The 27,017-nt window shown below is 34.9% G+C and overlaps 1 protein-coding gene and 1 pseudogene across 1 annotated transcript in view; one reads left to right on the forward strand and one right to left on the reverse strand.

The window, feature by feature from the left end:
• The window catches only part of Il1rapl2 (interleukin 1 receptor accessory protein like 2), a 1,059,626-nt gene that overhangs the window by 204,639 nt on the left and 827,970 nt on the right, over nt 1–27,017 (reverse strand). The window lies entirely within an intron of this gene.
• On the forward strand, nt 15,320–15,436 carry LOC141420007 (small nucleolar RNA U3; annotated as a pseudogene).

Consider the following 27,017-nt stretch of genomic DNA (forward strand, 5'->3'; position numbering starts at 1 on the left):
CTTCAATTTTCTCATCTGTATTGTAGGTATGTTTGTGATACTTTGCAATTTTGTTGGGAGGATGAAATGAAAGTATTGTGAAAAATATTCATCCCCTCTTCCCTTTCTGAGGTCTCTTAGCCTGGCACCTCCCTTATTGTGCTTCAGTAACTCCTTTTTGCATAGTTCTGATGGTGCCTCACAAGGCTAATGAGAGAGTGTGCATATACCTCTGCTTTAGATAGTCCAAAAATGCAAGTATCACTGTGGTTACAAGGATGGGATTCAGTACCAGACTGCTTTAGTTTAAACCCCAGCTGTCCCTATATTTTCTTGGGAAGGTTAACTTTTCTTGTTCCCAACTTCCTCATTTGTAAAACAAGGATAATAATGGTTCTACCTCACAAAATTTCAGTGAAGATAGAATTAATTAATTCATGTGACTAGCACATGATAGGCACTCAATGAATGAACATTATCAAAAATAAAATGTTACCTTCTCAGACAGACCTTCCTTGACTACCCTATTTAAAATAGGCCTCATTAGCCGACTGCTTCATTTTTACTCTTGAAAATTACCATCCTCTGACAATGCATATATTCTCCTTCTTTTATGTTTATTTCTATTACCACTGGACTATTACCTACATGAATGCAAAGATTTAATTTTCTTTAATCCTCAATGCATAGACTAGAACATGGAACATAGTAGGCATTATATGAGCATGCATTGACTGAATAAATCCTGTGTAAAAAATTCCATTGAGAGAATCTCAGATCTTTGAGGATGAGGGCGACAACTACTTGAGCATGTAATCTTTCCTGTTATCTGCTCAGCCTCTTCATTGGCAGAGCATCCTGAAAGCCAAGGGAAATCTCTTGGTGACTAGAGTAGTAGACCACTTTTCATAAGTACAGCCATAAATTCCAGCTTACCTGGCAGCCTGGTTATGAGGCCTATGATTAAGTTTCTTAATATGTCTTATAGTATGTGGTTTGTTTGTGTGTTTTAAGTGTTACTGTATTTTAAGTGAAAACTAATATATATATTTATGGGGAATATTGTGATATTTGGTACATGTACATATTGTAAAATAGTTAAATCAGGCTAATTAACATATTCATCACCTCAAATATTTATCATTTCTTTGTGGTGAATACTTTTTAAATTTACTGTTTTGGCTGGGGTGTGGTTCAAATGGTAGAACACTTGCCTAGCAAGCATAAGGCCCTGAGTTCAAACCCCAGTACCACTCCCCAAAATTAAATGTATTGTTTTAGTTATTTTGAAATATACAATATATTATTATCCATTAGAGTAATCATGCTATGCGATAGCATTTAAAAATAGTTCTACTTCCTTTAAATTTTCATCTCAGGTTAAGGTGGTTTATTGCCTTAATATAGTAACCCTGCATCTCAAATCATGCCTATTACTTTTTAGTAATAGAATAGCACAGCAGATGTGATTGCCAGTGAGTCATAGAAACTCTGTATAATGGAAATGGGAAGCAAGAGGAGTCCAGATCAACTGCTTTCAGCCATCTTTATTGCCCATGTCTACTTGGAAATCACGTGACCCACAAGCAGTACTCCCTGTTTGTTTCCCATGCCCACCCTAAGATCTTCTTTTGACTTTGTACTTTGTGGGCTACTACATTTGGTATTTGTGAAATCTATTTCCCTATTCTTATATGAAACTCTGAATTATCTGTTTATCTCTATATGGTACTGTTATTTTTAAAAATATATTGCAAGCTGGGCACAGGTGGCTCATGCCTGTGATCCTAGCTACCCCTGAGACAGAGATAGGAGGGTGGCAGTTCAAAGCCAACCCAGGCAAATAGTTCTGTGAGAGCCTATCTCAAAAAAATCCATCACAAAAAAAGAGCTGGTGGAGTGGCTCAAGGTGTAGGCCCTGAGTTCAAACCCCAGTACTTAAAAAGTATTGCAACAAAGGTAAAGAGAGAACGGACTAGGAATTAACTATTAATTTGGAGAAAAACCAAGCTATTGTGCAGTGTCAAAATGAAGCAGACACTCTGTGTATCTAACTACGTGAGGAGATATTTCCAGCATTACTCATATATGCTTTGTATGTATGACCTTCAAATCACAGTAATAAATACCACTTTCTCCATTGATAAACATTAATTCCTCTGTGCTGGTGGGAATCTCAAATATATTTGGATTGGATAATGACCAGCTGTGACTTATTAAGAAGCTACATGCCTTTCAACAGGTATGGTTGCTTGGATAACTAACTTCTGTGCTTAGCCACCTACCAAGTCTGGGTCAGAGCTTTCAAAGCAAACATGGATCAAAAAAGACTTCTGCCTGTATATCTTTATTTTAGACCTGGTTCTTAAGGAAATGCTAAAACTTCATAGCTTCTGAGGTTGAGAAAGGAGCATTGATATTTACTTGGCCATATACTTATTAGTGCTTGGCATCCATATCTCAGGGAGCTTATGATATGAGGGTATCCCATTTCTCATTATAGTAATGTACCAGAATGGCCCATGTTGTAGGCCATTTCATAGGGAAGACATGCTATTACTGACATTTTTCTAGACAATAAAATTTCTTTGAAGCCGTGTATGTAAATGGAAAAATTAGACCTGTTGAAACTATTCCAGGAATTGGGGGAGGGCGGATAAAGGAGAATGATGGAGGAAGTGAATTCAAGTATGATATATTTGATATATTGTAAGAACTTTTATAAATGCCACAGTGTACCCCCAGTACAACAATGAAAAGAAAAAGAAAAAAATCTCTTTCAAGGGTTTAAACTGACTTGGCTTAAGAATGATGAATGTTCTGGCTCAAGTGAATTATGATGACCTAACTTCCTAATGTCATAGACCAGCCATAAAAATAAAAAAGTATCCCACTTAAGTCAAAGTGGTGAGGCCCTATGGAGTACTTACTAATGAAAACTAAGCAGCTTACTCTGGAAACTATGTCTCTTTTTTCTTCTCTCATTTGGTGTCATGAAGGATAGATTTAGAGTGAGATCCTTGCTTTATTTTCTTTTGTTGTTCTTGGTGGTGGTTTTGTGACTTTTGCAGTAGAACATGAAAAGAGTGAAGTGAGAGTGAAAGAAGAAAAAATTAGAGAAATACCCATAAAAAAAGAAGATAAAAAATGTTGCTTTTTTAATAGAGCATCTAAATAACACCAAGAAAGAGAAAAATTGTTTCCCATAGTAGAGCAGGATGAATAATGTGGGGTCAAATATTTGGAGAACAGTCAGTGTCCTTCATCAAAGGCTTGGTTCTTAGACAGCACAGTGAAATCAGTAAGGTTTACCTTTATATTCAGCCTGTCTTTAACCATTTTTTCCCTGCCTCTGGAATCTTGGATGGACTTAACTGTCTTCTGCTATTTTTCCTATCAAAACCCTTTCAGTGTTTATAATCAGTTGCAAACGACAGGAAAGATTCTGTGTAAAGATCAAGGAATGTAAGTGAAAGGACACATGTTTAGAGTAACGTCTACATATCCTCCCAACAGTTAAGAGATGACAAAGATATAAAGTGTGGTCCACAAGTGGGCATTAGTATCTTCCTTGCTTCCTTGATATCTGAGCACAGAGTATTTTTTATTCTAAGCTGGCCTGGCTCCAAACCATAGTATTTATAAGAACCTTAAAGGAGCATTTCTTATTTCAATATGCAGTAGAAATTTCAGTTTGAGCCTTGTTATGAACAATAGCAATTAGGAAATACAGACTTTTTCAGTTCCCAGATAACAGTGAAATCAATAGGGGGCAGAGTAGCACTCTTCCCATTTTTTTGGGAGTGGCACCATCACAGTGAGATTTGGAAAGATCTTAAAGTATTGTTTTGGCTCTTACAAGGTTTGCTAGTTTTGGGAATACAGGAAGAGATTACTCTAAGCAAGAAATCATGGTACCACATGATTTTATTTTCATGTATCTTCTTGGGGGCGGATGCCTGAAAAGGATAAATATAAGAATATTTTTAGCATGCCAATTTGAGACACTGCCAGAAATTTTCCTATATAACTGGGTGATGCTTTAGGGGACAGAGTCAAGAGATCCTGAAATATGTAAATGAAAACAATACTGACATTATTACAGTTAATGTAATCTCATTTATAACTGAACCTTAGTGAGGTTCAAGATATTCACACTACGTAAGCAAAGGTGACTGTACTGATTCAGAACTTATCAGATGTTCAACTGAGTACAATTTTTGTTGCTTTTTTTATGTCTTTAGTAATGAATATGGCTTTCTCCTTAAGAATTTACAACCTGAGAGCTGAAGGCATGGCTCAAGTGGTAGAGTACTTGCTTTGCAAGTGTGAAACCCTGAGTTCAAGAGAACTGCCAAAAAAAAAAATAATAAGTAAAAAGAATACACAACCTGTCAATGAATCTTCCTTTTAGTCAAAGGTATACAGCTGTGGCAGAGGTATAATGGAAAAGCAAAATGTTAACTAATGCTTATAAGAATCAAAGCCACAATCTGGACATTATTAGTATGTTCTAACCATCTGAAATAACTCCATAACACTTGGACACATTTTCCTTCAGAACTCTACAAACTCAAAAGTTTCAGTAATGTAATAAAGATAAGTTACTTTATGATTAAAAATTAGAAGATGCTCTGAGTCAATGGCCCTAGGCTTAAGTGAGCAATGTAAAATAAAGATAAACGTCTGCTCTGAGCAGGGATTAAAACAGTATCAAGAGATAGAGTGGAACCTATAAGCAAGAAATGAAAAAACTGTAAAGAAACTTGAGGTAAACAGATTTAATTAAAACACACACTTCCTAAATCTATTTTCTGTGATTATTTTTTATTATTCTTAGGAGCTGATTAAGCAGTAACAGATGTCACTAATGCACAAATCTCATTACACATGTAAAATGTGTTTAGTACATAGAAGAAGACCATGATTAGAACATTTCTGAAAGGTACTGCTAACTACTTCCTACTTGATTTGAAAGGAAATTTTTACTTTAGTTTTTTGAAAGTGCTTTAAGTTTGAGTCAAAACTTGAGTCATTTTCTGAGAAGTTACAAACCAAATTGAGGTTGTTCTTTTTATTCAGATGTATAAAAATTCATTGCATGTCAATATGGGCACAGCATTCAGAACAGTAAAATAATTATTTTAGATAGCTGGCCTTTGCTTTAAAGAACAAAAATGTCAAAAACATGAGAGTAGAATAGAGAAAACATCCTTCTGTTTTAGACAACCAGGAAGTTGATTCACCTAGACAACATTGTGGAATGAAGGTAGTAGGACAGGAACATTGTGAGACAAGTGCCTTTTGCTGTGGGGCACTTTCAATTTGTATCTAACGCTGGGGATGTGCTTATTATTTGCTAGGCATACTAAGTGCTTTGTATATATTCACTTGTTAAAACAACTCTGTAAGATACATACTATTATCTGATTTTACAGTAAAAGAGATTGAGGCACAAAGAAGTGATAGGACTTTCCCAAGCTCACAGGAACAATAGGTGCTTGAACTGGGATTTGAATCCAGGCAGTTTGACCACAGAGTTTACACCTTTTAGTATGATACTATGCTGCTTCTCAGTATAGGTGATAGAAGTATTGTTGGATTGTGAATTCTTAACTGTTTAGAATTAGTTTACTAGTTTGAGTGAGTAAATACCTTTACTAACTACATGTATTAAAGAAAATATAAAGTTTTCCAAAGACAGTATTATGTATTCTTCTTCTGAGACAAATAAATAATTAAAGCAGTGTAGATTATTAACAAGTCAACAGTTTTATAGAATGTGCAACAATTTCGTATGAAAGCATGGCATACATTTTTTCAGCATCTTGAATGATTCAAACTCATATGAAATGATAATTTTTTGTTGTAGAATGCAAGCAGAGCCACTCTTCCTCTTCTTGAGTATGGAAATATACTTTGTATAAGCTTCAGCACCCTGAAAATGGGAACAATTAATGTTAATGTTTGGAATTGTGCTCTAGGAAGGAATGATGAAGACAGCCCTTTCTGTGGTCCTCTTCCATTTCAGGGAAAGGGAGCTATATGAAGACTGGAAAAGAACATTATAATGTGTTGCCTAAATAAAATGGTACTCACAAACCCTAATTTTTGAATTAACTGAGACATAAGCATCAAGAATTTGATTGCATTCCCTGAAAAAAAAAGCTAACAATTATATAACTGTTACTTTGTTACTTTAAAATATATAGATTCCTGGTGTTTCTTTCAGGATCTGACAGAATGTAATGCTTGTGTCAGAAAATATTACTTCTTTTAGGATCTCCACCCCCCCCAAAAAAAAGAGTTACTGGCTAGAATTACATGGTATTATTCTAGCATCCCTATTTATTTCATTTAATGGGCTTTAGGGCAATGGTCTCTCATCTCCTTAGAAATATGACAGCTCACCACCGATGGCAATGCTAGGGAAGAAAAGGATTGTGAAGAGAGGGATCTAAAGTTAGAACATCTGCAGGCCGGCTCTCTAAATCTTCTTTAAGCCACAGCACATAGTATGATATGATTCCTTTTTCTAAACTGCAATGAAACTATTTAAACTTCAAACAACCAGACAATAAACAAACATATTTCCATGTAAAAGATCAAAGGGAAATTTTATAGCCCGATTGGTTTGCAGGAAAAAGTCAGAAAGGCCATATGAAGTAGGCCACTATCTTAGGCAATTCCCTGATTCTCTGAAGTTAGGAGTGATTTAGTAGTAAAAAGGGGATTTTTGTTGTCTCATGTTTCCTGATTATTATTTATCTTATCTTCTGTATTTGTTTTTTACATTTAGTTAGAAAATTATTTACTTAAGAGTGGGATAAATCTTTCATAAACATTAACAAAATATGCTGAGCAAAACACAAACAAAAGACTGAATCTTTCCTAGAAAATTCTGATTACTAGGCCAGAAACATTTATGTCCTCAATTTTAAGCAACATTTAAGATTATTGTTATTACTTAAAATTTATTTTGTGTACCATAGTGTGTACAAATAGATGATACTATACAAACAAATAAGGGATCTAAGATGATGTAGCCATTCATATGTAACTTGAGTGATAGTATGGGCTTTGGGGGTGTTATGATGATGTTGGGGATGGTAAGACCATTTCCAGTACAAGTTTTCTTATTTTCATCAAGAATCTCAGGATAAAGGGGCAATTAGCCTTATAGGCTCAAGAGATGGAGTTCCGTGGTCTAATTCCATTTCTTTATTGCTGGATGACCTTGAGTAAGTCTTACCACTTAGATCTCAGCTTCCTTGTGGGAAAAGAACATTAAATGGTGGTACTATCAAGTAGTTTTAGACAAGTCACTTAATAAAATTACTAAAAACAAATAAAAATTCACAAACATGTAGCAAAATCCTAACAAAACAATTCAATAAAGGCCAAGGGAATAAGCAGGTATACAAAGCTCCTGGTAATGTCCCCCCTATGACATGGCAAAATTTGACAATCATATTCATTAGTTTCACTAACTCACTTATGTAAGGTTCATTCCTGAATTGGAGAAAGGGCTCCAGATAATGAATATGCCTCCGATTTTAAAGGAAAAAAAACTAAATGATTAACACAATCTTGGCCTGTTTGATCACTTTTTTCACAAAAAAGTAAAATCATTTGGACTTCAAATGATCACTGACTACTAAAGGTGTATAAGACAAGTGAGCGATGAATAAAATAAAACTTGTATTTCAAGTTCACAAAGGGCTGAGGCACGATTTTTAAAGAGGAGACAAAGATATGTTCTCTACCTGGAATTACCAATAATCTTTCAGACAAAGGATAATTCACAAATGTTTACTTACCTGATGAGACAATTGAATAACCTCTCATTTGAAACTTTAATCTCAAAGCTTTACTCCAAAGCTAATACTTCATAACATGATGTGGGTTAGGTGGGCAGGGAAATGAGTGTGCTCAAACAAGTCACTGCATAATACTTAAGAGTTTATCTATATACACTTTGATCACATAGGCACTGCCAAGAGACCAGATATTATGCTACAACATAGTGAAGTTGAAGTATGGCTGAGGGCTTTCCAAAAGGGCTCCTTGGGTCTTCTGCTTCTGGCCATGAGGAAATAACTGTACTGAACATTTTCACCATTAAATAACTAGGGAAGTGGATGAAAGACATTATGGTTTTTAAACTGGATAACAGGCAACACAGGACTTTGATCCCCTGAGAGAAAGAAAATAAACAAGATAATCCTGATAGTTACCCCAGCCCTCTGCCTGGGGGCACTTTGAATTTCAGAGTAAGACAGAAGAAACTGTATAGGACGTGGTTGTTTCATTAAGCTGAAGAGACAGAGACTGAGGTTTGGGGAGGCTGAGGTAGCTGGGATTTTCAAGACAGAGCACTGAATGGAGTTGGTAGAAGAAGTATTTCCATTAATCTATATGGTATCCTCCATATAGATGTACAACTTAATATTAAGCTATACTACATAGGATAAAATTACAAGGCTGGGCAAAGAGCAACTATGAGGTAGCTGAAAGGTGAACAATTCCCAAAGATCACACAGGACTGGAAAACTTGGAGTTTTGCTTAACCTGAATGAAGAGGCTTTGTTGAATGCTTAGGGCAACAGATGGAATGCAAAAGAATCTAGCCTTAGTGATAAAATGTCATGTACAACTAGGAAAAAATAACTGATAGAAACAAAAACAGAAATGATACAGATGCTAGAATTATCAAGTAAGGGAGTTTAAAAGAGCTGATATAAGTAAGGCTAAGGATTTAAAGGAAAACATGAAAATAATATAAATAGAAAATATAAAAACAGCTAAATATATCTAGTTCTCAAAAGATGAAGAAAATCATTATATGGGCTTGAGTATAAATTTTAATATTGCAGGAGAAAAAAAGAATGAGCTTTCAGATTAATCAATAAAACCTTTCCTAACTGAAGGATATCAAAGAGAAAAGCTGAAAAAAACAAATAGATCATTAGTGACCTGTAGAATAATGTCTGTCTATCAGTATAATATACATTTAATTGGCGCTCCAGGAGAGAGGAGAGGCATAAAAATATATGAAGACATATTGACAGAATGTTTTCCAAATTTGGTTGAAAATATCAACCACAAATATCAACCACAAATTTGAGAAAGTTGCTGAATCCTATATAGAATAAACCTAAAGACTGCCACACCAAGGTATTATATTACTGATGAAAACCAACAATGAAAGAAAATTGTAAATCAACTAGACAGGAAAAAATGTTCTTTGTTCATAGAAGTCATTGTCTCTATGGAATCCTTGGTTAAATTGTAAATGCTCTTGAGGAGAAGAGGGTATTATATAATTGAAACTGACCTGTGAGAGAGTTTCAGGATTATTTTAGAAATAGGACTAGCTGAGTAATAGGAGGACCCTGAGGGAATGGGATACAGATTACATAAATTTGAATGGGCCCTGGAGTGTGAGGCAACTTCAGATGACATGTAACAAAGTGGGATATAAAAATACACAACAGACAAATCTTGCTTTTAAGTTTGTACTCGAGTTGAATGTGGTGACTCAGATTTAGGGTCCAGAATGGGAGAATTGTTGTTGAATATTAAACTCTCAAAATTGGGAAAAGACCAGTAAATTTACAGAGTTAAAATTGTAAGGTCAGTCCTATTGAGGAAAACATAAGCTTATTTAAAATTTACTTAAAATTTCCAAGTCTGTTCACAAGTGATCATACATGGAGTTTTAGAATGTAAACCACAGGGTTGGGGTTGCTACAAAATGTATAAGATTGAGAGTACAATAAAAACTGAACATTTCTATACTTTAAACATTTTGCTTTATATGAGAAATTATTAAAATAATGGCACAAATATTAAACTCTTCATTTAAGTAATGATATCATATAGGGTAATTATAAAAGGAATATAGGTACCTAGAGACAAATGTTAACTAGGTTCATTTTTGAAAAAACACAGTGATTATTAATCCCCTTGACCAAATTGGGGCTTCTTTTATATACTAATAGGAAAACATGCAACCTTTTAAAAGCCTACTCTAAGTCAGTAATTTGTACCTGTAGAGTTAAAATTCCTTGTAGCTACTTTCTGCATTTGTCAGTGATAGTTGTTTGAGTAAGAGCTTCCTCTTGATTCATATGGCAGATCCCAACATGCCCTCCATCAGGTAGTTTCTGTGGCCCGATATAAACGGTTCTCTGTTTCAAAGTCCCTGCCAACTAATGACAAAGAAGCTCCTAAAACACACAGTCACTCATAATCCTCTGGACCCTGTTTTTCTATGATTATCTTCCTTTCTATCTTTGCAATTATCCTACTATCGTTTATTCATTCTCTAAGGAGGCTCTGATTGAGTGAGAGACCTTTCTACACGATAGCTAAAGATCACTAATTCACTAAGCTCTGCCACAGACAGTCTAGGAAAGTCTACTAAAAAATTCTGGTAAGAATTAAGTCTGCTGCTTGGTATTTTTTCATACTGTGAACTTTTCAGAAAACTAACAGCAGTTATCAAAACATTATATGATAGCATGACACTGGAAAATAAAACTTATTAGAGTCCAGAGAATACTCTATACAGTTTAAACCTAACAGAACAAATTTTAAATTCAATAGTGTTCCAACAAATGGTGTGGGCCCTAATTGAATTTTTTTCCAATTTTAAATACAATAAGATATTGGCACAAAGTATCTTAAACATATATCTGTTAAAGGAACTGTGGTTATAGCATCATTAAACCTAGAAACTTCAATGGCTAACAAAACAGAAACATATTTCTCACTTACACAGAGACCCAGACTCTGCCACCTTCAACACATGAGATCCAAGGTTATTTCAGGATTCAACATCTAACCAGCAGATGGGGGAAGAGAGAGGACAGAATTGTATGGAAGGTTTTTATGTGCTATGCCTGAAAGGAGCTTACATCATTTTCATTCACTCTTCACTAGCCAATATTTCAGTCATATGGCCACATTTCAGTTTAAGGGAGACTCAGGAGTGTATTCTAGTTATATCCCAAGGGAAAAAACAGAACTGAGTTCAATGAACGATTAAACTGGCTCTGGTATAAAAGTGGTGGGAGAAATGTGGGTAGGATTGGTTATCAAGAATTTTTTTTCACAAGTTTAAGAAAACATTCATTTAGTGCCTATTATAAGCAAGGCAGTGTGTTAAGCAATAGAATTAGAGAGTAACTAGAATCTACTCACTATCCTTATGGTTTATTGAGGAAGAATACACATTAACTTACTTTGTCATTCTGAATAATAAATGTTATGGGAAAGGTAAGCTTAGGGAATCAAAGGGAATTCTTCTCATTTACCACTTCCCTACCCTAGTTCAGGAGAGATGACATTCTTTATTGCATGTTAAGGGAAAGTGAGCTGAGTAATTAAGGAGAAGAGAATTAGTAACTTTTATCACTTCCTTGCTTCACTGTGGTCATTTTTATTTGCAGCCCAGCAACTCTCACTTTATGGGGCTATATTCTTCCTTATTTCACATTCCTAAACATTCTGCTTTACATGCCTTACCAACATTTTTAATTGAATGGAAGGTGAATTTTTCTTATATATTCAGTGTTTGTTTTGCTTTGCTTTTTGTTTGATTTTTAGATTTGTTGATTTGAGGGGGCTGGGGAATTGCTTCACCAAAATGTACATAAGTGAAAGAGAAAAAAATCATGAATTTAATAAAATTGATCTTATTCAGAATGAAATCCTAGCTACTCAGGAGGCAGATATCAGGAGGATCATGGTTTGAAGCCAGAGCAGACAAATAGTTCTTGAGACCCTATCTTGAAAAAAAAATCCCTTCACAAAAATGAGCTGGTGGAGTAGCTCAAGGTGCACGCCCTGAGCTCAAGCCCCAGTACAGAAAAAAAAAATGGGATTTTTCTTAATGCCTAAGGCCTTTTTTACTTTTCTTAGAAAGGAAAGAGACATCTATGAAGAATGGGTACAATCATTTCTTGGAAAGTGCATGGTTTTTCTCCCATTCCATTAGCATAAGTGATGCCTTTAGAATGTTCCTAAAAATAAGCATATTCGGAAAAATAATGGATTCCTGGAATTTTGAGCAAAATACTCTTTAAGGTATCATTCCCATTGTCTTTTAAAACTAATGTGAGGATATGAAAAGAACATTAGACTGTGTGTCAGGAGAAGAAAATTATAACCATGGCTTACACTTAATGTAAGAACCTGGACAGTATCACTTTTACTTCACCTGGCTTCACTGTGGTGTCTTTATCCACAAAATATAGTAAATAATGCCAGTCACATATGTATGTATATATGAGATGGAACATGAGAATTTTCTAGAATGCATGTTACTTCTTTTGTTCAGTGAAAAATTACTACAAAAGTGATATAAATTTAATGTACAGAAACAAAAGAATAATTATCTAGCCCCACTATACAGAGTAACCCCTTTTTGTGGTTTATCCTCTAGACTTTCTATCCCATAGTAAACACTACCTCTCAGAATCTTTGTCACTTAGTATGCTCTAGGACCACACCCTGCATTAAAAAATCTCTTTTCTGCTTCTCCAAAGTACAACCCATTGGGGGAAATGATCTATAAGCAACCAGGGGAACACTTTTTCCATTACCACTGTTAGAAGCATCAGCTATTTTCAGTTTAAAAGACTCTGTGAGCATGCAGCCAAAATAAAGGGAATATGTTGATGACTTCAGGGTAAAGAAAAGGGATTATATGGAAAGGGCTGTAAATAATATTAAAGCTAGTGAAATGACCTGGATGCGACAGAAAGATTTATTTCATAGTTTATCTGAACACTCTTGGGAGATAGACAATGGAATATAGCCTTAGTGTTCAATTCCATCCATTTTTATTGAGTCAGGGGATGTTTAAAGAAATTTATAGAGCTCTTTGAAAGTCAGCATTTTTAATAAGTGGCACTGAGAAAAGATTATGCTGAGGGAGATCCAGGTGACAACAAGAACATGAAATGTGAGGGAATATATAATGGCTGAGCTAATTGTGGTGGAGGACACTCAGGAAGGCAGACCCCTGTGAATTATCTGCTCATCTTCCTGACTACTGCCTATTACCCTGCCTCTCCCTCTTTATCAATGACAATTTCAGAGTTCTCAGGTTTTATCTTCTGGAACTGTGGCACAATGTGAAAGCCTTGCTTTGTATAGCAGTACCATTCTCAGACTCAGAAATCATTACTAATATAGAAATATATCTCATTACAAAGCCAGGCAAGTTTCACAGACTTTGGCACCTAGAAGGAACCTACATTTTTTTTTGAGAATCCAGAGAAGTAACAAAAAATAATTGAAGGAATGGAAAATTGAGACTATAAAGAAAGATTTAATGAAGAAGTTGGCATCAACGGGCACGTTAGCTCATGCCTGTTATCCTGCCTACTGAGGAGGTGGACACAGAGAGGATCACAGTACAGGCCAGTCCAAACATAAATGCGAGACTGTCTTAAAAAATAACCAAAGCAAAAGAGCCTGGAGCCTGGTTCAAGTGGTAGAGTACCTGCCTGACAAGCACTAGGATGAGTTCAAACTGAATGAATGAATGAATGAATGAATGAGTAAATAAATAATAAATAATAAATAAAGTTGGCAAGAGTGACTGAAGTCCGCTAGAAAATTAAGAGACTGGACTCTAGGTTAAGTTTTGTGAGTAAATGTGTACTTTAGGAGTTAAGAGATATCAGAGGTTAGGTTCTCTTAAATAGATATTGAGATGGAGTTTGGTGTACTTGTTTTTTTAGGGTGTCTATCAGTGACCAACACCTGTGAAAGATGAGAGAGGGAGCAGGTTTGGCAAAGTCAAGAAAAGCTTCCATGTAGGCCTACCCCACCCAGAGTTCCAGAACACATATAGCTCATCAGAATGTCTCATGTTGGACTTAGATGGTAGGACCTGCTATACCCTGCTACAATTATTCATTGGATAGGAAGGTCATACCCATAGGATAAACAGCTCTTTGTAGCTGAGACAAACCCTGAAGGAGTTGACAGTAGGAGGCTGTCTGTCTGCTCACAGCACTCCATGAATAGACCAGGAAGTTCTTCATTACATATATATATATATATAAAATGAAGGAGTATGAGCCAATATGGCTATGGCATAGGGTCATAGAAACTAATGAAATATTAGCTACCATTTACTAGGTGTCAGAGCCTGTGAAGTTCTTTACATAACAACTTATGAGGCAGATATTATTATTATTTTCATTTTACAGATGAAAAACAGGTCCACAGTTATTCAGTTAGTATTAGATTGTGGATTCTTATCTAGACACCAGAATAGACTTACACTCTGAACTACTATTTTGTACTCATATTATGCTCTCTATGACTCCAAGAAATAAAATGATAAAACTCCACAAAGTCCTACATAATCTGCTGTCTACATTTCCAATACTATTTAATAACACTTTTCACTTTGTTGATTTTGTTCCAATTATACAGGATTAAAAGAAATAAAATTTTTCCCCCTTAGGGCCTTTTCCTATGCTGTTTACTCTGCCTAAAATGTTCTTTTCCTTACTCTTTACCTGTTTAATCCTTACTGTCATTTCTTCAAGTAAGCTTTCCCTGAACCCCTCCCCCAGCTTAGTTTGGATATTCGTGGTATCCATGCTTCATTCTTCCCTTGAGTTCTTCAAGATATATATACATATATATTATATACATTTTATATATATAAAATATTTTCAAGATATAACTGCTTGTTTTACTATTTATTGTCTGTCTCCCTAGAGTAAATTATGAGTTTCATAGCAGCAAGGATCACATCTGTTCTATTCATGATGTTTTCCTAAGTTATTTGGTGCTTAGCATATTTTCAGCTTGCTGGATGGTTAGATTGAATAGCTATATGTTTAGATGAAAAATTATCACCAATGAGTGGAAACCACAGGGATTCAAAGTTGAAGTGTGATGAAGAGGTTATCTCAGAAAGTACTAAACTTAAGAAATAATGTTCAAGCAAAAGATGGATAGTTACAAGAACAGAATATGAAGTATTACTTAATAGATGTCAAATTTCTCCAACCTTGTATGTGTTGTGACTTTTCCAGTCCCCCACCCCAAGAAACAGAATCTATTTCCTCACCCCTTGAATCTAGACTTGATCATATGATCTATAAATATGACAGCAGTAGACACTTGCAATGCATGTGCACATTGAAGCTTGTCCTGTCTTGAAACATCCCATCATTTGGATTTTGGAATCATGTCCTGGAGAAGGAGAAACTGTATGGGAAAAGATACAGCCAACTGCTAATGCTAACCACCTGACATATGAGTAAGGCCAGATTAGACCATATGATAGATAGTAAATCCACCTAAGACTATACTTCCAGGATCATTTCTATAGTTTGTAAAGCCACCAAATAACTGCATTTACATGAATGAACCAGGTGAAACCATGAAAACTATATAGGTAAGCTTTGTCAAAATTGGTAACTCATACAATCATGAGCAAAAATACACTAGTTATTTATAGGCACTAGATTTGAAGGGATTGGTTAGACTGTATTGGATAGCTGAATCAAGGGATACTTAAGGTCTTCCAGTAATAGGCAGAAGGTTTTACTAGATGATCTTATATGGTCCTTTCATTTTAAGAATCCGTGGTTTTACTGAATGTATTTTTCAAACACATAAATGTCCTTGGAAATGGCTGCCAAGTCCCTTTGCATTTAAAAATATACCAAGGCTATTCATCAGTAGTATTTTAATTTACCATGCATGCCATAATTAAAGAAACATTTAAGCATTTGATTTGTACTTACAGCTCACATAATTTTAAATACATTCTCTAAATCCTTCCAAGCAAGCAAAATAACATTTATACTGAAATCTGTCTCATGGCCTGTTCTGTGTCTCTATGTACAGACTTCAGAAGGTATAATTCATCCATAAAAGACAGCTGAAATATGTGCTACATTGAATTGTTTTAATATTGTGCACAAGGGAATGGAGGAGAAAATTAACTGCCGTATGCTGCCTCATTCAAAGTATCAGATGGATAATAATAAAACAGAAAATGTATAAAATCATTTAGAGCCATTTTAGGACCATATGCTCAACTTTACTGACAATAATCAACTATAATATATTTCAGAAAATAGAACTGGAGAGAGTATTATTCTGCTCATTATATTGGGTGTTAGACTTCAAACCATTTAAAATTTTCCTGGATATATAGAAAATGTAGTTTGTAACTAGAGCTAACTGGACCTCTGATAAACATGAACTCAATTACTCATGGGACATGTTTTTCCTATTTTTGCCATAACTCAAGCTTCTCCTCAATCAAAGGGCAGACTCCGAGCTTACAGTTTTCAGGACATTCTCTCAGATGCACAACCACTGATGAAGATTCCTTCTTCTCATTGTAACCTACCCATTTATGTACTTGTTCTGTAGATATATTAGTAGTCAGTCAATGTTATTAGCTTTACAAAAACTCATCATCGAATTCCACTTAACAGTAGGAACCACCAGTGCTATCTTTCTTATTTTCTTCTCTCTCTCCTTTCAACTCTCATCTCATCTCATATTACTTTTGGGTTTTTTTTGCATGTCTGTTTTACTAACTGTGAAGTTCCTTGAGGGTGTATGAGTAATATGACTTGGGATATTGGAGGGAAAGATGGCACATAGTAGGTTCTCAAGAAAAGATTTGAATGAATGAGTGAATAAACAAAGGAATGAATTTAAAATTCTGTGAATTATAGGATTCAATTTATATTCAACAAATACCCTTGGAGAAGCAAGGTATTATATATTATTTTTTACTCACTGAGACTCATGGCACTGTTTATTTCATTTTATTTCATGTTTATGATTGCTTATTTCTTATTTAAGACATCTGAAAAGTAGAGAAGCCATGCAGGAGATGAGAATACTGACTATGGCTGAGTAAAGTGACTGGCAAGTCCTCTTCCCCCAAAGCAACTGTAACAATGGGAAAATTGACACAAATCACCATTTAAAAATATGGAAATTGGCTAAAGCCATAAAACAATCTGATAGTCATTTATTTTTTAAAAAAAGGATGATATTCTTACCTTTGTTTAAGAACTTTGGGAACTTGTGGTAGCAATTCTCATAACCTTGATATTTCCCATTCTCTATCATACCGAGGCAGAAATTCTCTTAAAGGCAGCAAACCACAAGAACTGGCAGCTTCTCTATCACTATCAAAGGGGCTTACTGATTTGAAAAGGTGATTATTAGTGACAATGAGGCCTAGCACAGTGGTCAGTGGAAGTTATAATCTTGGAGGAAGGTAAGTGAGAAGAATGAACAGCACTATTAATTCAAGGCTGCAGTCAGGTCGGGATAAACATACTCTTTAGATTTAAAAACATAATTGAATGCAAAGGATAGATTGAATGTAAAAGGATTGGAAAATTTACATCATACACACATGAAGTATAAAAGAGGTGGAGCAGTTATGTTAATATCAGAGAAAGAAAGAAAGAACATTTTATAGTGATAAAATATTTGATCCAAGTTTATCTTATATATAAATGATAGATATAAAATATAGCAATATTAACTATATATGCATCTAATAGCAAAATGACCAAATACGTGAAACAAAACCAGAAATAAATTGAAAGAAAAATGATACGTCAATAATAATATTTGGAATTCCCAATACCTTACTCTCAATGATGTATAGAACAGCTATAAAGGAAATCAGAAGGAAATAGAAGATATAAACAGTATTTTCAATTAATATATAGCACTGCCCAACCAATGACTACAAGATGCATTTTATTATTAAGTATATACAAAATGCTCCCCAGGTTAGATTACACGGTAAGCCATGAAACAAATCTCCATAGTGTTTGCTGTTTCTTTTTAAATTAAATTTATTTTCAATTATACTGAAACTTGAACATATTATTAGGGTACTATGTAATGTTTGATACATGTATACAATATCTAGTATAATAACCTAATTAAATTAGGTTAAATATATTTACCTCCTTAAAAATGATCCTTTCTGGTAAAATCTTTCAAAATCTTTTGTTCTGAGTTTTTTAAATGCACAGTACATTATTGTCATTTATAGTCTGCCTACAACAGAGCTCTTATCTAACTGCAACTTAGCACCAATTAATCAACACCTCCCCATCCTTTCTGACCCTGCCTCCACTCTTCCTGGCATCTGGTAACCTCCATTCTATTTTCAACTTTTACGAGATCCAGCTTTTTCAAAATTTCACATTTGAGTGAGACTTGTCATTCTGAACCTGGTTTATTTTATTTAATATTATGCTTTCTAGTCCCATCCATGTTGTCACAACTAACAGGATTTCATTCTTTTTATAGCTGAATAGTATTCCATTGTGTGTGTGTGTGTGTGTGTGTGTGTGTGTGTGTGTGAGTGTAATCTTTTCTCCATTCATCATTTAGTGGACATTTCAGTGGTTTCTATTTTTTGGGTATTGTGAGTAGTTCTGCAATGTATACTGGAGTGAAGAGATCTCTTAGACATACTGATTTGATTTCTTTTAGATATGCATTCAGTACTTGGATTACTGGATATATAGTAGTTCTATTTTTTAACATTGTGAGGAATCTCTATACTGTTTTCCACAATGGCTGCACTTATTTACATTCTCTTTAACAGTGTGGAAGTGTTTCCATTTCTCCATACCCTTATCAGCACTTTTTTTGTCTTTTTGAAAACAGCTATTCAAAATAGAGTAAGGTGATATCTCATTGGGGTTTTTATTTTGGTTTCCCTGATTGGTTAATTAGCATTCCAGAACTACCATGAAATACCTGAGCAATTAACTCATAAAGAGAAGGGTTTATTTAGCTCACATCTCTGGAGGTTCCACTCAAGATTGGACCTCAGGTAAGGATGCCAGGTGGCAATGGCAGAGTATGTGAGAGCCAACTACTCATAGCAAGAGCCAGGAAGCATAGATGGGGGCATATCTCAGTGGCAGAGTGCTTGCTTAGCATTTGTGAGACCCTGGGTTTGATCCTTAGTACTATAAAAAAAATAGAAGAAAGGAAAGAAAAAAAATGCAAGTAACACTTTTACAGGCACAGTGATGCATGCCCATAATCCCAGCACTCAGGTGGTTGAGGTAGGAGGATTATAAGTTCCATGCCAGACTGGATTTCATATTGAGACCCTCTCTCAAATAAAAAGGCAAGGAAGCAGAGAGATGTTGAGACATTGGTATCTCATGATGCACTTCAATGGAATGCCCCCAATGACCTAAGGACCTCCCACTAGTCCCACCTCTCAAATGTTCTAGTACCTTCCAATAGTGCCACCCAGGGGGACCAAGCCTTTAATACATGGGCCATTGAAGGATACTCATCAAAACATCATATTGTACCCTTGACCCTCAGAGTTTCATGTCCATCTCACAATGCAAAATGTATTCATTCTGTCTCTGAGTTCCAAAGTCTTAACTGTTCAGGTATTTCTCAAAATTCCAATGTCTCCCTTGGGACTTAAGACAAACTCAGTGCAAACTGTAAACTCCTTGAAAATAAAAACACATGTTACATACTTCAAAGCTACAATGGTGAGACAGACACAGGGTAACACTCTTATTCTGAAAAGAAGAAGAGAGAAATAGAAATGAGGAATGACCCAAAGCAAGACCAAAATCCAGCAAGGTAAATGTTAAATAAGAAAGCTCTATGTCCAGCATTCAGAACACACTGTGGCAGGATGTAGGCTCCTAAGAGTTTGTGCAGAACTGCTTCTATAGCTTTGTTATTTGCAGCCCACATGGCCACTCTCCTGGGGTAGTGCTGCCTGCTGCCTGCAGCTTTCCTCTGTGGCATTGCATGTTACTGGAATCTCTACATTCTGTGGGTCTAATATTTCAGCTTCACTTCTAGAGCTCTACTACATATTGCTCTACCAATGGATGCTTGAAGGGATTCTGACCACACAGCACACTGCCTGACTTCCCAGGTTTTCCTTTGAAATCTTAGTGGAAGTCATTATGTCACCATAATCCTTTATTCTGCATGTCTGTAAAACCACCAGAAGACCATGCCAAGGTCTTCTACTGATATGAGCTACGTCTGGGTTGCTGCAACCATGTCTGTATCATCCAGAGTATTTTACTGGCTGAATGCAGTACTAAGTATGAATGGCTCCATGGGGTCCTTTTCTGAAATGATTCTTCCCTAGAAAGTCTATGAAACAAATTTTCATTTCTACACATTTGAACCTGTGATGAGTGTGGTGGCCTTGCAGATTTCTAGGACTCCTCTTGTATCTTTCCTATTGTCCCAATGCAATGTACTTGACTTTAGCAAACTCACACTACTAGGTCACACATTTATGTGTGTTTCTTTCCTTTTCAGACTAAAAATCTCATCACATTACATTTGGAGGATACATCCAAATTATAGTGACTAGTGATATTGACCATGTTTTCAAATAGCTGTTAGTCACTTACATGTCTTCTTTAAGAAATGTCTATTTAGACCTATTGCCCATTTTTTAAATCAGACTATTTGGGTTTCTGGTATTGAGTAGTTTGAGGAATTTATATATTCTGGATATTCTTAACTCCTTGCTAGATGTACAGTTTGTAAATATGTGCTCAAATTCTGTAGGTTGCCTTCCAATTCTGTTGATTATTTCCTTTGTTGTGCAGAAGATTTTAGAACAAATAAAGAAATTTGTCAAGGCTTTTGGATGCAAAATCAGTAATAGTGTTATATGCTAATAGTGCAATATCTGAACTAAAAACCAGGAAAGAAATTCCATTTACAATACCTACCAAAAATACCTAGGAAGAAATTGAACCCAAAGAGGTGAAAAGACATTTGTAATGAAAATTATAAAACATTTATGAAGTAAGTTGCAGTGGGAAAGACATTCTGTGTTTATGGATTGGAAGAATCAATAGTAAAATGTCTATACTGCCTACAGTGGTTTACAGATTGAATTCAATCCCTAACAAAAGACCAATGACACTCTTCATAGAACTAGAAAAATAGTCCTGTAATTCTTATGGAACCTCAGATAACTCCAAGCTGCCAAAGTCATCTTCACCAAATACAACAAAGCAGGAGGCATTACACTATCTGACTTTGAAATATACTACAAAGCTATAGTAATTAAAACATGGTGTTGGCATAAGACAGGCACAAATACGAATGGAACAGAATAAAAAGCCTGGAAGTAAACTCATACATCTATAATCAACTGATGTGGACAGTGATGTTAACAACACGTATTGGGGTAAAGGCAATATCTTGATCAAATTAGACAGGGAAAATTGCATATCCATCTGTACAAGAATGAAGCTAAATTCCTCTCTCTCCTGTACAAAAAAACAACCAAATGGATTAAACATTTAAATTTAATAACTAAGACCACAAATCTACTAGAAGAAAATATAAGAGAACTGCTTCATTTTATTAGAATTTGCAAAAGCTTTTTTGGATAAAGATTCCGAAAGCACAGGAAACCAAAGAAGAAGAAAGTTGTCACAAGTACAAAAATTGACTCAAAATGGAGCATAGGTGTAAGTATTGGGGTAACTCTCCCATTCCGTGATTAATTCAAAGTAGGTGTTCAGTTTTTGTGGTCTTTCTTATATTTAAATGCTTCAGAAAACATTAGAGCCTCTGCAAACTCTGCAAAACTCTACATATCTCACATTCAATGTATTTGCCCAGTTCCAACATGCCATCTGTGAAAAAAAGAAGCCACTGGGTAAGGTATAGGAAAAAGACCAGAAGGGTTTCTTCTTCAATTCCATAGAAATCATTCAAACTTTATCAATCTATTTGATATATTACTCTTGAGTTGCTGAATTAATTTTATATGATTATTTTTCTTTTCTTACAGGGTTGGGCCACACAGTATATACTAAAGACTTAGTAGTTGATTGATTGATTGAACTTTGTAGGTGAGCCTTCTGTTTTCACAGGGTTTAGATGAGAGAAGGTGCCAGGTCACTTCCTTGGAAACATATTTACATAAGGAGTTATTGTTCCATGGTTCCATAAAAGAGAAGTGTTTACTTACAGAGAAATTAATGCTAAAGCTTGTCTCTGAAGTTTGAAGAAGTTTCTTTTCCCAATTAATTATTATGTGTGTTTCTATTAAACAGCAGTAACCTAGTATGTGTTTGGAGTGGGACAGCTTGAACTATCCTGAATGGAATTTGTATTTTATTTTGTGGGCAACACAGAAAAACTGAAGGATTTTAAATAAGGATGTGGTGGGATCAGAGTTGTGCTCTAGAAAGATTAAGCTGATAGACAAGAAAGTTGGGAAGAGGGGGAAAGGAAGGACTAATTATGAAGTTGTTTGAATTGTCCAGGAAACACATAACTAGGGCTAGAACCAGGGAAAAGGATGTGGAGAATGTAAAAAAGTGGACAGACTCAAGAAAAATCTCAGGAGAAAACATAAGGGAAGATCTGACAAATCATCTCAATTCTCTATATATGTTATGCCATAACTCAACATTAAATGATTTCCACAATCTGTCCCAATTAATTTTTCCAGGTTTACTTTTCACATGCCTCATTCTCTAAACTTTACTGGATCATAATACTTTATTCAAGGATAACCTGCACTTTTACACTTACTCCCTTATTTTCATGTGTATAAATCTGACCTGTCTTGAAAGTCTACCTCAAATACCATTTCTTCCATCAAACCTTTCTGACTCTCCTCCAGCCATAATTAGCTTACCCCCATCTATTCCTTAATTTTTATCTCTGCTTTAGCATGCATCCCACTTTGTGCATGCATTCCACAATAGTCTATCACACACAAGTTGAAGTAAAAACCTTAGTATGGTATCTAAATCTTTTAACACAAAAAAGCAATTAGTAAGTAAGGTGGTCAACAAAAACATGACCAATCATACGATATTTAAATGGAGACATAAAAGACAGGAAAGAAGAAGTTTTGGGGGGTCGTTTGAGGCAGGAAATTGCAGGTAAAGAGAATAGGGTGTACAAATTCACTGAGATAGGAAAGGCTTTGGTGTATTCAAAGAACCAAAATAAAACTCATGGAGTTGAATATAGAAAAGGAGAAGAATGATACAGGTGAGGCTGGAGAGGTGTGAAGGTTGGGCTTTGTGGGAAATGGTAAGGACTTTACTTTTTTTCAAACCAGGTGGGAATCCACTTGAAAAATTTATGATTTACATGTAAACACAATCATTTTTATTGCTCTTTGGGTAATACATGGGAAAGAATGTTATATAAAGTCCACATAGGAGGTTATTGCCTTAGTTCAAGCATGTAATGATGGTACCCTGACTAAGGAAATGGCAATGTAGAAAGAAAAGATGGCTAATTTCATACACACATATATGAATACACACACATATATCTTAAAATTTTCAGGGTGTACTGAAAAATTCAGTGTGGGAGGAAATAAATAATCAAAGGTGATTTTTGAGTTTTTGAAGGTGTCTAAGGACAGTTGGTCTTATATTCAGAATTCAATAGACCAGAATGCATTGGAGAAAATATTTGAGAATCAAAATGTGGTGATTGAAAGATGGAATGTAATAACAGTCAAAGACATGGGACTGGATGGGATGTCTCAAGGAGGGGATGTAGAGAGAGAAAAGAAGTAGACCAAGGTTTTAGTCTTGAAGAATTTCAACATTTGGAAGGTAGAAGAGAAATCTAACAATGGAATTTAAAGCAGTGAGCCAGTTGTGCCACATGTTAATTATATCAAGTAAGATGATGTCAGAGAAATGACCATTGAATTTTGTGTCTCAGAATTCTTGTTGACCTTTGTCAGGAGTATTTTCAATTGAATTCAGAGGAAAAAAGCCAGATTGGAGATTTATGATGGCTAAATTGAAGCTAAAAAAATGGAGAAACTGAATTTGAATAAATTTTAAAATGAATTTGCCTTGGATGAGCAACAAAGAAATGGAATGATAGAGTAGATGTGGCTATAGGAAGTTTTTTTCATAAAATGGGAGAATGAGAAGTATTAAGAAATGTTACTGTTCATGAACATAATCAACATTCATGATGTAGAACAGGGAAAAGATAACTGAAATTAAAAAAAATCTCAGAAAGGACAAAGAGGATTAGAATAGGGTAAATGGAGGGAATTGCCTTTGATAGAAAGGAAGAAATGTTCTCCTTTGTAAACTATAGGAAAGAGAAAGAAAACATTTGCTGATAAACATAAGGTTATTGATTTGGGCATGGGGATTTGGAGGACTTTCCAGATGGTCATGATGATAGCAAACACAGGCACTTGTTATTTTCCATCTCTCTCTCTCTCTCTCTCTCTCTCTCTCTCTCTCTCTCTCTCTCTTTCTCTCTCTCTCTTTCTGTCTCTCTCTCTCTCTCTCTCACACACACACACACACACACAAACACACAGAATTTACTTGAAACTATAAGTACCATTTTACAAATGAAAAAACTGAAATGCAGAAAGGTTAAAAGGACTTTCCCAAGATCATACTGCTGGTAAGTGGTTGAACTTGAATTCACATTTGGGCAGTATAGATTTAATGTTCTTGCTTTTAACTGTATACTACTTTATCATTGAGATAAGCTAACTATGACATAAGCAAAAGTGGGAAAGCTTGGATGAGGGAAGAAAAACTTAAAACAATCCTTTTGGTAAGGAGAAGGTAAGCTTACAAAGGAATATAGTAGAATTTTTGGGTACTAGTATATATTGCAGATTTCATATCTTAACTAAAAAAAACTAGTCAGCTATGATTAGTAGCAGGTTCAGAAAAGTCATGCATAGTTCTATCCTATCCCATGAAATGATGAGCTCATTAAAATGAAGAATATACCTTTATTGTCTGTTAATTCACCATAACATCCTACAAATAATGGATACCTAATGTCTATTTTTCTTAATGAGTATTTAATTGAGTTTGTTTGATTTATTGCTCCCAATTAAAATCATATGTCAGAAGCTTGATAAAAACATTCAGTCTTTCAGGGAGAAGACTTTTAACTATAACTGAAACTCCAGATATGATAAAAGATTGATAAATATGATTGCATTAAAAGCTTCTTTGGGTTGTTTGCTTTTTGAGGCAGGGTCTTGCTAGCCCTGGCCTGGAGATCAATTTGTAGCTCAGGCTGACCTCAAACATACGATCCTCCTGCCTCTATCTCCCAGGTGTTGGGATTAAAGATGTGTGCCACCACACCCAGCTTACATAAAAGTTTTTGTGTGGCAAAAAGGAAAACCTACTATAATTAAAGGAAGAAATTCCAATGGAAAAATGGAAAAATTGCAATATGTATCATAGAAGGGTTAATATCCCTAAATATACATACTTTAAAATAAAGGGAAAATAAAAAGATTAAATCTCTGTTAGAAAAGGCAAAAAATACGAACAGACAGCTTACAAAAAGTCTACAATTAACTTTCAAGTATATTTAAAAACAGATCAGTTTTACTTTCAATAAGAGAAATGAAAATCAAAGCTACACTGATATATAATTTCCATCCATCAGTTTGAAAACATCCAAAGGTTTCATTATGCACTGTGGTGAATCAGGAACACTCTTATATTTCTGGTAAAGGTACAGAATGGTAGGACTCCTTCTATGGGAATTTTGAAATAGCCCATATGATGATAAATATTTGACAGCTGGTTCTCAAAAAAATTAAAGCCAAAGTCCAAAAAGTCTTGATGTGTGTAGAATTTGTTAATTTCCTAGGTAGAAAAAGTCCCACTGTGGTCAATTTTAAGCTACCAAGGTGAAGTCACTGAACACAAATTGAGAAGGGATGCACATTAGTACACTATTACACAGTCTTTCAATCACACACATACAATTAAATGTGAATAACTGCAAATGTATAGGTAATAGAAAAATGTAAATACAGAGAATTAGGAAGCAATGAGTTTAGAATATTTATTACTTCAAATTTGAATATAATTTTAAAAAGGCATTAATATGATTTAATTTTTACTAATGACTTTGTTTAATAATAAGCTTACAACATTCCACAAAATGTAACAATTGCCTCTTGAAAACCAGTAGTAACCAACTTCAGTATACCACTGAAACAGCTGAAGAGCTAAATACCCATTTTCAAGAATTTACTCTAAAGATGCATCTTCTACAACACAAAACATATATACAGAATCATTCATTTCAGGATTTTATCACATAAAAATGTTTAAACAATCTATATGCCCAAACATAGGAGGTCCACACAATGAAGTTCTCTGTAGCTGTATAAATGAATGAGGATCAAGGAACTTGTATGCAAATGTTCAGAGCAGCCTTCTCTATGATAGCCTAACCCAGAAACTACCCAAATTTTCTTCAATGGGTAAGTGGTTAAATAAATTGTGACATACCCATTCTATAGAATACAGATCAGCAATAATAAGGAACAACTTATTAATATACATAATGGTGTGAATAATCTTTGAGGAAATTTTGCTGAGTGAAAAAATATTCAATCTCAAAAGGAAACATATTACATGATTCCACTCATGTAGCATTTGTGAAATAATTATAGACAAAAAAAACAATTAAGTGGTTGTCAAGGGTTAGGGATGGTGGGATAAGGCATGGGTACAGCTATAAAAAGGCAGCTTGAGGAATGCTGTGATGTTATATTTGAATATCTTGACTGTGATGGTAGTTACCTAAAGCTACACATGTGATAAAACTTCAAAAAGCTGCACATGCACAAACACAAAGGTAGTACACATAGAACTGATGAAATCAGAATAACTCTTTGGGTTGTACTAATGTCAAATTTCTGGAGAAGAATATTGTACCATAGTTGTGCAAGATATTAAAAGTGAGGTATGTGGGAAGAGAAGCATATGTAAGACCTTCCTGTAAATTCTTTGCAACTAGCTATAAATCTTTACTTCAAAATTTAAAAAATGTTTAAAAGTGAGATATTGCCAGGTTGCAGTGGCTCATACCTATAATCCTAGCTAATTGGTAGGCTGAGCTCTGAAGGATTCCAGGTAACCTTGGCAAATAGTTCCAGGTGAGCCTTGGTAAACAGTTTGAGAGACTCTCTCTGAAAT

The sequence above is a fragment of the Castor canadensis genome, chromosome X (genome assembly GCF_047511655.1).
Source record: "Castor canadensis chromosome X, mCasCan1.hap1v2, whole genome shotgun sequence".
Lineage (NCBI taxonomy): Eukaryota > Metazoa > Chordata > Mammalia > Rodentia > Castoridae > Castor > Castor canadensis.